General features: G+C 44.9%; 1 pseudogene; it reads left to right on the top strand.

Annotated features, from left to right (window-relative positions):
• The first annotated feature begins 502 nt into the window (after nt 1–502).
• On the top strand, nt 503–8,932 carry LOC110521076 (annotated as a pseudogene).
• Nucleotides 8,933–9,156: the final 224 nt, after the last annotated feature.

The raw sequence follows: 9,156 nt of genomic DNA, 5'->3' as shown, positions 1-9,156 counted from the left end.
CACACACTGTATATAGACTTTCTTTTTTTCTATTGTACTGTACGGTTGTTTATGTTGTTTATGTGTAACTCTGTGTTGTTGTTTGTGTCGCACTGCTTTGCTTTATCTTGGCCATGTCGCAGTTGTAAATGAGAATTGGTTCTCAACTAGCCTACCTGGTTAAATAAAGGTGAAATAAAATAAAATAAAATAAGATACATTTTTTTTGTTGTTGAATTTTTACCCCTTTCTCTCCCCAATTTCGTGGTATCCAATTGTTTTAAGTAGCTACTATCTTGTCTCATCGCTACAACTCCCGTACGGACTCCGGAGAGATGAAGGTTGAAAGTCATGCGTCCTTCCGATACACAACCCAACCGAGCCGCACTGGTTCTTAACACAGCGCATCCAACGCCGGAAGCCAGCCGCACCAATGTGTTGGAGGAAACACTGTGCACCTGGCAACCTTGGTTAGCGCGCACTGCAGGAGTCACTGGTGCGCGATGGAAGGAGAATGAGAGCATCATCCAAGAACAACTTTTCAGAATACAGCAGAAGAAGTGGGCCAGTGTGAGAGGGACTTGAGTCTTAAGTGTGACACGTTCGCCAAGCTGCAGGAGCGACTCGGGTGCATCAACTGGAGCGAGACGGTTACCAAGTCATTCTTAAAAGAACCTTCTGCCACAGTCCCTTCCAGTCCCCCAAGATGGCTCAGGCCGACCTGAGACTGGGGAGAATACCTCTTTCTTTAAACCACTGAATATGGATTTGAAGTGTAGTGAGTTTTCCATTGTGGCTGAGAAAGAGAGCTTGGTGACAGATGGCAGTCTTCCGGTTGACAGTTTTCAGAGAGAGGACTCTGGTCTGTATGACTGTGAGGGTGGCAGTGCAGCCAGCTCCAACAAGGACCAACCATAATACCCCTGTGGCTCTATCAGTTTACATTCAGTCTGCCAGAGCCTGAGCCAGGGCAACACCTCTGAGTACAGCTACCTACCACAGCACCGTGAAATCTACTCTCAGATCAACCCTGTGCCAAACTCACATCCTCCTCTTCCACTGTCTCTGGAGCCAGCTGGATACCCAGAGATGTCTGACTGGCTGCAACCCAAGACCAGGACCTCTCAGGCGGTCAAGAGCTCCCTGATACCCCCCCCCCCCTCTCTCTATCCCTCTTCTCCCCCAAGTCCTCCACCTCCTCCTTGGCTACCAGTGTTCCCCTAGGAGAGATGATCCTTCCCCATCTTCCCCAGCTGTCCACCACAGAGTTAGACCTAAAGGATATGAAGGCTACCATCACAGTGACGGTCCAGCAGCCGTTGGGCCAGACGGGTCAGGACGAGCTGGTGTTCAATACGGCGGAGGAGGTGACCATCAGTGGGGCTCTGGAGAGTAGAGTTCGGGCGAGGAACATCATCAAAATCAGGGATGCACACTCCTCCTCTGGCCAGGCTTCAGTGTCTGTACTGGGTTCCCTCCCGAACAGGATGATCAGTAACTTCAGTAAAGATCCAGCTTCTACTACAGGCTCCACTATCAAGTCCATGGACCATGCTAATACCACTAAGACCATGGCTGTTGAAGTCAACACCAAACCCAAGGCCATGTCTTCTCTTTACAGGGTGGAGAACAGGTTCTTGCCCTCCTTTATAAACCCCTTGCTCACTGATGTTAATAGGGGTAGTGATGTGGAGGGGTCTCATCCCAGAGGGGTGTCTAACACTCTCGCCATGCCAGTGGATACTTCAGCTGAACCTGAGAAGGACGATCATCTAAAAGGTTCAGGAAATGAAAGGAATTACGAGAGGAAGACCAACGAGAGCGTGTTGATGTCTTTCCTTGGTCAAACTAGTGGTACAACATCATGTGACACACATGCCTGGAAGGAGGCCGATTGCTATGAGACGATGTCATCAGAGAAGAGGGCCAGTGGGAGGGATGGTAACCAAGCAAATAGGTGCTATCCCAGAAGAGGGGACGTTACCACCTGTTCCCTCACCTGTCATGACAGAGTCCTACCTGTTCCCTCTTCCTTAATTACTGCAAAGCTGTCTGGGGACTGTAGTGAAAGCAGCCGGAATACACCAGAGAACTGTAACCCTGGTTACCCTGCAGCTAACCAACACAGAATAGCCAGTCTACCAAGAGGCAGGCATAATATCAACAAGCAGGAGAGCTATAGTCTGATGAGAGAGGAGTATATAAATATGAAACCAGATGTTACATCATCCACCCCTGGTAGTCCCAGGGTGACCCTGGAGAGAAGGCCATCCTCAGCCAGGCAGGGGATCTTCTCCTGGGCCAGGGAGAGCCTCCCTCTCCCCTTCTCGCCAGCTCGGAAGTACAGCCTGGAGCAGCATACCCAGAGACAGAGAACTAGTAACAGTTCTCTCAGCACAGCCAGTAGTTCACCGTTGGAGCCCATGCCATCCACTCTGAGTGTTAGACATGATAGCGGGAAGCTGAAACTCCCTGTAGAGGAAAGCAGTAGGCTGTTCAGTGCTAAACTAGAGCAGTTGGCTAACAGGACCAACTCTTTAGGTAGAATACCTCTGGAGTTCCACACTCTGGACCAAGGCAGTAGCATGTCCTCTGTGAGCTCCAAGGAGTCCAAAAGTTTTGAATGGGAGTCAAACCATCCCACCCTATCCTGGGCCAGCAGGAGCCCAAGGAGGGCCCCTAGGCCCATTCCCTTGACGCATAACAACACCCCCAACACAGCCCATTCTCCCAAAACCAGCAGGTCAACCTTTATAACTGACCCCAACACAGCCCTACAGTCTCCAAGATCCGGCCGGTCTAAACTCCCTGCGGCAGGGAAACTGATGATGGCCAGCCCTAATGCCCGCCGGATCTCCATCCCTAGTACCAAGAACCTCAGCTTTTCTCTCAAGGATCTCCATCAGTCCATCAACAGGAGCACCGGTCTTTCCCCTGATGGGAAGAGTCCTGAGCAAAGTCCACCCTGGTCCACCCAGTCTCTAAGCCGTAACCAGACCCGGTCGCCTCAGACCCCACCACCACGCCTTGCACCAAAGTCCCCCGTCCGGGTCATCAATGGGCACATCTTAGAGCTGCTTAGAGGGGCCTCCGGAGGACTATCCCCGGCAGCGGCCAGAGTTACCTGTGGATCGATGGGAGAGGCTCACCCTGATCACCCTGTACCCTCGCCCTATGCCTGGTTGACCGCCCCTCGCAGGCCCAACCACCTCAGCGGGCATGCCAGTGATGTCACTAGCGTGTTGAGCGGGGAGCTGCCCCCGGCCATGGGGAAGACAGCGTTATTGACCAATAGGGACAGCATGGTGAGCAGTGGCTATGAGAGCATGGTAAGAGAAAGCGAAGCCACAAGGAGCAACACACCCAACAGAGACTCTATCAGCGATAAGAGCTGATCTATTATCAGTGTGACCCAGATTGGGTGGAACCCTAATAGGAGGAGCAACAATGGTAAGATCTGATCTGAGTAATTCCTTAGTTGAATGTACACCCTGGACAACTGGACAAAAGTGGTTGAAATGACGTGATAATGATGTAATTTCAACCAGTTTTGCCAAATGGTCATATTGTAAGTTGTTGTAGATACAAGTGCCTGATTCATGTTTTCCGTTTTGCGCTGTGTTAAAATATCAGGTGTGAGCTGTACACAGGTGAAGATATGGTAAACAATGTCCTCTGTGTTAACAGCAATAAAAACACTGACATGTGTGTGACATGCGTTTTCAGAGTTCAGAAAAAGTAGCTTTTTATGTCATTCATTGCAGTTACACAGATTACTATTTCCTGTCCTCTTATTTGGCATCATTTTAAACGAGCCTAATGAAAAGTGTTTGAATCGTCAAGTGAAAGTACTACTCTTAGATATTAGTGGGCTTATTGGGGTATTTGTCTCCTGCCTCTGGCTCTAAAGTATTCTACTCTACTCTACTCATATAGGATCTTAATTTGATCACTCTTGTTGCTGAGAATATTCCTGCATCACAGGAAATGCAGATGAGCTTTGTGATTTCCGTACTGTAAATTCACTGAAAACCTGCACAAACACACAATTATATTTTAAGGGCTTGTTAGTAAGCATTTCACTGTAAGGTGTTGTATTTGGCACATGTGACAAGTACAATTTGATTTGATTTGTTCTAGACTAGAGCTCCTCCTGCTGGCATCTCAACATTACTGCAGCCTCCTGTCTCTCTTCCTACGTCCCAATCATGTCCTCATCCATTTGGATCAATAACAAAATAGCACACTGGCAATAAGCTTACTGAGGCCTCTCTACACCCTTTCCCAAGTTCTCACTTCCCGACATGGATTTAAAAGTATGGGATTGGTGTGAACATTGGAGTTTCCCTTTTTGTTTAGCTGAATTCCATGAGAAAGTATTTATTTATATTTAACCAGGCAAGACAGTTAAGAACAAACTCTTATTTACAATTACTTCCTACCTGGCCAAACCCTAACCCGGACGACGCTTTGGCAATTGTGTGCTGCCCTAGCAGACTCCCAATTACGGCTGGTTGTGATACAGCCTGGAATCGAACTCTATCACTGAGATACAGTGCCTTAGACCACCGTGCCACTCGGGAGCCCAAGTATGCAAGTGCACACTTTGGGAAGGGTGGAGAATCGGGACCCAGACAGAAAGGGCTGGGGCCAGGGTCCAGGGGCAGAGAGAAACAGGCAAAGCTGAAGCCTCTTTCCTATATGCGGCCTATGTTTTTTCTAGGGGCCAGGTAAGCTGGAAAGGGATTCACGTTTTCCTAAAACAACTTTCATCAATGTCGCTTTTTTCCTTAACAGCATTCCACTTTTCATGTAGCCTCATTTTGTCCAGCTAATAGCCTAACCACTGACAAACAACACTATGGACTAAACGTTCAAATCCTGTTGCTGCATGATTATTTTTCTGTGACAATACAGGTCCAATTTAGATCTTACATCTGTACTCCATTCTATTCCATTCTACTTGAATAGGCTCCCACTCTCGGCGTCTCTTCCATGACACGTCCCTCTCTCTCAGGAGGTCAGCCAGTGCCCCCAGGTCTCGCTGGATAGAGAGTGACATCCCAGAGGCCTACGAGATCAAGGTGTATGAGATAGATGACGTGGAGAGGCTTCAGAGGAGAGGAGGAGGAGCAGACAAACTGGTGAGGGGACGAGATGTTGGTGTTTAAAGATAGGCTTGGATACATGTTTAGTTTATCAGGGGAAATCAGGGCTTTTCTTGAGTTTGTGTACAAAAAAAAGAAATAGCCAAGCACAATAGCAAACTTACCATGCATTACATGATACTAGCATGTACATAATCTCCATGTGCACTACATACAGTGCCTTCAGAAAGTATTCACACTCTTTGACAGTGACAACAATACAACAGATATACACAACATGAAATATTGAGATCGGTTGCAATCTTAAAATCAATCAAAAGGAGCGGCCATAGTGCATAAGTGCAGCAAAAGAGATACATTGAATTTCACATGCAGATTCCAAAAGTGTATGGCCTGTGGGATAAAAGAGTTCTTGTATCTGTTGCTATTGAGTTTGGGAAGTCTAAAACAACAACTTGAGGGGAGAAGCGCAAAATCGTTGAGGGGGTGATCAGGCCAGTCTAGGAGGAGAGCTGCTGTTAGCTCCCCTCACCACTTACTTTCTGAATGTCACTGAGAGATGTGCCTATTGCACCCCGATGACCTTGCTGTCTACCTTAACCCCCCTGTCCAACCTATTTCTGTTGCAAACATTAAGATTGCCAAAACCGGCCACCATTGAGAACATCAGTACGGAGTCAATAAAACTCCTGTAAAACAGTGTTATTGGCTGTCTTGCTGATATTAAACAGGTTCATCTTTCTCAGGAAAGAAAAAACTTTTGCTGTCCCTTTTCACAGATGGCATCTGTGTTCTCCTCAAACATCAACTTGTTGTCCAGCACTGTTCCCAGGTACTTGAAGGTACTGACCAGCTCCATGTCCAGCAATAATCAACAACCAATTTGACTGAGCTTGAAGAATTCTTTCAAGAATAATGGGCAGATGTTGCACAATCCAGGTGTGAAAACGCTTAGAAACGTACCTAGAAAGACACATAGCTGTAGCTGCTGCCAAAGGTGCATTGACAAAGTATTCTACAAACTATGTTTTTCATTTTCAATAAATGTCTAAAAACATTTCTAAAAACATGTTTTCACTTTGTCATTATGAGGTTGAGAAAACAAATCAATTTAATATTGTAATGATGGGGCGGAAGCAGGTGCAGGTGAAACGTTTTAATAAAACCAAACCAAGAACATGACATTAACATAAGGCAGAACGCCAATACACAACAACAATACCAACTAGTGAGTGAACATGGGAGAGTGACATATAAAGGGGAGGAAATGAGGTACTGGAGTCCAGGTGTGAATTATAATGAGTAACAGGTACGTGTAATGATGAGTGACAGGTGTGTGTAATGATGAGTGACAGGTGTGTGTAATGGTGAGTAACAGGTACGTGTAATGATGAGTGACAGGTGTGTGTAATGATGAGTAACAGGTATGTGTAATGATGAGTAACAGGTACATGTAATGATGAGTGACAGGTGTGTGTAATGATGAGTAACAGGTATGTGTAATGATGAGTAACAGGCACGTGTAATGATGAGTGACAGGTGTGTGTAATGATGAGTGACATGTGTGTGTAATGATGAGTAACAGGTACGTGTAATGATGAGTAACAGGTACGTGTAATTATGAGTGACAGGTGAGTGTAATGATGAGTGACAGGTGTGTGTAATGATGAGTAACAGGTACATGTAATGATGAGTGACAGGTGTGAGTAATGATGAGTAACAGGTACGTGTAATGATGAGTAACAGGTACGTGTAATGATGAGTGCCAGGTGTGTGTAATGATGAATCCCAGGACCGGTGGTTAGTACATTGGTGACGTCGTACGCCGGAGGGGAGGAGCAGGAGCAGACGTGACAAATACATTTATGAATTCAGGCTGTAACACAACAAATTGTGGAAAAAGTCAAGGGGTATGAATACTTTCTGAAGACACTACATACCGTACATACATACATTCATAAATACATAGAATTATGAACTAGCCATTGAAAATGTATTATTTTCTAATTTAAGGTGAATATAGTCAAAAGATGTGTCACAAATGGCACCCTATTCCCTACATATACAGTACCAGTCAAAAGTTTGGACACCTACTCATTTAAAGGTTTTTCTTAAATGTTTTACTATTTTCTACATTGTAGAATAACAGTGAAGACATTAAAACTATGAAATAACACATGGAATCATGTAGTAACCAAACAAGTGTTAAACAAATCAAAATATATTTTAGATTCTACAAAGTAGCCACCCTTTGCCTTGATGACAGCTTTGAACACTCTTGGCATTCTCTCAACCAGCTTCACAAGAGTGTGCAAAGCTGTCATCAAGGCAAAGGGTGGCTACTTTGTAGAATCTAAAATGTATTTTGATTTGTTTAACACTTTTTTTTGTTACTACAGGGTTCTATATGTGTTATTTCATAGTTTTGACGTCTCCACTATTATACAACAATATTGAAAATAGTAAACAATTCAGAAAAACCCCGGAATGAGTAGCTGTGTCCACATTTTTGACTGGTACTGTATATAGTGAAACATTTTGACCAGGGCCCATAGTGCTCTGTTCAAAAGTAGTGCACTATATATTAGGAATAGGGTTCCATTTGGGACACATACAGGATACTTAGGTTTGTTGTTGTGAAAAACTTGTATCAGATATTTAGCCGAAGCTCACCTTGCCCTTAAATGGCTGTGTTGCTGTTAACAGGGGATAGCTTGCTTCAGTGCCAAACTCAAGTTCCTGAAGCACCGTCAGCAGAGGGTGGAGGAGATGAGAGCCAAGTACAACAGCCTGAAGACAGAGCTGGAGCTGGCCAAACAGAACCTCAGGTTGGAGCCAGGGAAATGGAACCAGGAGTGTGGGTGTTTTCTGTAGATTCATCAGACATTAATGAACTAGTCAGTTTATTTATCTTAGCAACTGGACTTACACTTTAAGGTGTGTGAACATTCCTCTTTTCATGAATGACCAATGCAATAGCAACTGTACAAAAGCATTTATCTTGTGAAGTTCTTTTCAGCAACCTTTGCATTGACTCTTGGTATTGTCATAGAATCAGTCTACTAGATAGAATATTCCATCCTACTGTGGCCCTTAAACTGCTTCTTCTCTCCGGTGCTTGTCTGGTGTGTTGGTGAGGATATGTTATGTTAGATGGCTAATATTGGTCATCAGAGGCCTTCCTCGTTCATGTTATTTTGAGATAATGGCTAGAAACATGAATCTCACGTTGTGTTTGTGAAGTTGACCCGTGGCAGACGTTTGAGGTGGACTCTTTGGATCGCCTGGAAGCCTTGGAGGTTGTCACGTCGAGGCTGGAGAGCAGGGTCAACCTCTGCAAGGCCAACATCATGATGGTCACATGCTTCGACATTGCCACCAAGCGCCGGCAAGCGAGGAGATGTCGTCGGACGGACAGCAGCAAGGATTCATGGGTATTTAGTGTTCATTTTGTGTAATTTTGTTCCCAGTGTTGTTAATAGTGGTACAGAGAGAACGCCACGATGTAATACCACCGTCACAGAAAAGTTTTGACAATTTTTTTGGTGCTTATCTGAATTCCTCTTGAAAACATAAACATTTGTATTTCAACTCCCTACCAGTAGGTCGAAGTATCACTCAGTGTGGACTTCTCATGAAGAAGAGGGAGTGAAATCGCGGAAGATCACAGAGCACACTCACTCTGAATGATGTATGTTCTGACTCATGCAGATCAATATTCACTGTTATGTTGATAGATCAGCTCAAGGCACTCCAACACACACTCCAACTAATCACAATGACTCACTGATACAGTGCCATGCGAAAGTATTCGGCCCCCTTGAACTTTGCGACCTTTTGCCACATTTCAGGCTTCAAACATAAAGATATAAAACTGTATTTTTTTGTGAAGAATCAACAACAAGTGGGACACAATCATGAAGTGGAACGACATTTATTGGATATTTCAAACTTTTTTAACAAATCAAAAACTGAAAAATTGGGCGTGCAAAATTATTCAGCCCCCTTAAGTTAATACTTTGTAGCGCCGCCTTTTGCTGCGATTACAGCTGTAAGTCGCTTGGGGTAT

This window comes from Oncorhynchus mykiss, chromosome 4, assembly GCF_013265735.2.
Source record: "Oncorhynchus mykiss isolate Arlee chromosome 4, USDA_OmykA_1.1, whole genome shotgun sequence".
Taxonomy (NCBI): domain Eukaryota; kingdom Metazoa; phylum Chordata; class Actinopteri; order Salmoniformes; family Salmonidae; genus Oncorhynchus; species Oncorhynchus mykiss.
The sequence above is the reverse complement of the archived record's forward strand: the minus strand, read 5'-3'. Positions and strand labels throughout refer to the sequence as shown.